This window comes from Microcaecilia unicolor, chromosome 1 (assembly GCF_901765095.1).
Source record: "Microcaecilia unicolor chromosome 1, aMicUni1.1, whole genome shotgun sequence".
NCBI lineage: Eukaryota > Metazoa > Chordata > Amphibia > Gymnophiona > Siphonopidae > Microcaecilia > Microcaecilia unicolor.
This window is the reverse complement of record NC_044031.1, coordinates 29,064,808-29,066,207: the sequence shown is the minus strand read 5'-3', so window position 1 is coordinate 29,066,207 and position 1,400 is coordinate 29,064,808.

Sequence of the window (1,400 nt, the reverse complement as noted above, 5' to 3'; positions counted from 1 at the left end):
AAAAGATTACGGTTCACTGATTGTTATGTTGATGGAATTTTTCACAGAGAAAGCTGATGTAAAGATTTGTATTGCCTGTTTGCATTAATAAAAATGAGTTTAAACATAAATATATTGGTTACACCTTTGAACTGAAGCAGTAAAAGGATTCCTCTTTGTTCTGTTTACCTTTGTGCAGCCCATATGTATTTTGAGACATTTTGTTGCAAAAGTTTCTTTTATTAGTGACAGGGACAAGGTTTGCTCTGCCCCCCCCCCCCCCCCCCCCCGAAGAGTTAAACAGTGTGCCTTAGTATTCCCAGTTGTAACACTAGGTGGTCAAATCTACTGTTTATTTGATACAATTCTATGTCACTTTGTCCTTTGTGTATACGGTTTCTAGATAAAATTTTGTTTCATGATAAGCTGGCTAAGAATTCTTGTGTCATTTTCAGAATGTGTTCAAGCAATTAGGAAATTAATTGGTCCACATTCCAGTATGATTAAGTTTGTTTTTTTTACAAGATTGATAGAAAAATATGTGGTTCCATCCCTTTTATAGGGAGCTTTTAGTTTTAAAATTAGACTAACAGGATAAAATAATTAATTGACACTAAGCGCTTTCCTAAAAACAAATTAAGTTCTGTATATTTCTGCAAATAGCAAGCAGCCCTGCCACTTATATGTTAAAACAAGGTGTTAATACCAACAGAACTAGGAACCAGAAAAGGTTAATGCTGCATTTCAGCTCATTTTGTATTTATTGTTGCCCTTTGTCAGGCAGGTTTTTTTACTGGTAACTTTACCTTGTTAAAGTTTATTATTTGTCCTTCCTCTGCTTGTTCAGAGGCATCTGGTACTTTAGGAAAAACTAAGGGGAACCAATTGAATAATTTGTTGCTCAGACATCAGACTTGTGCGGCTTGTTTTTTTATTTCTGATTCACAGGGATGTTGCATACTGCTGTTCATATACCAACTTTGGAAGAAATGGTGGTTTTCCCTGCTTGCTCAGAGAAAGTATGAAGGAATCTGTGACACACAGGGTTTGCTTAATATTGGGGGTGCTCAAACACCCAGAGAGCTGGAACAGATCAGCGTTGGAGTTGGTTATAGTGGAAGAGGTGAAGAAGACAGAAGAAGAGAAAAAAATGGCACACAGTCAAGAGACCCTTGGAAAGAGAGCTAAAAGAAGACAGGAAAGCAGTAAACAGAGACTGCGACCAACAAAATTAGAAAAAACAAATGGGCAGACAGCAAAGGTAGAAAGTAATGTGGTAGCCATGTAGTCCACTTATATATAAAGTAGTAAAAAAGGCCCGTTTCTGTAGGCAAGGAAATGGGCCTTAGGCAGACAATTCCCCCCCCCCCCCATGCTACGGCCCCCTCGAACTCCCCCTTCCGCGAACCTGTCGTTCCCCC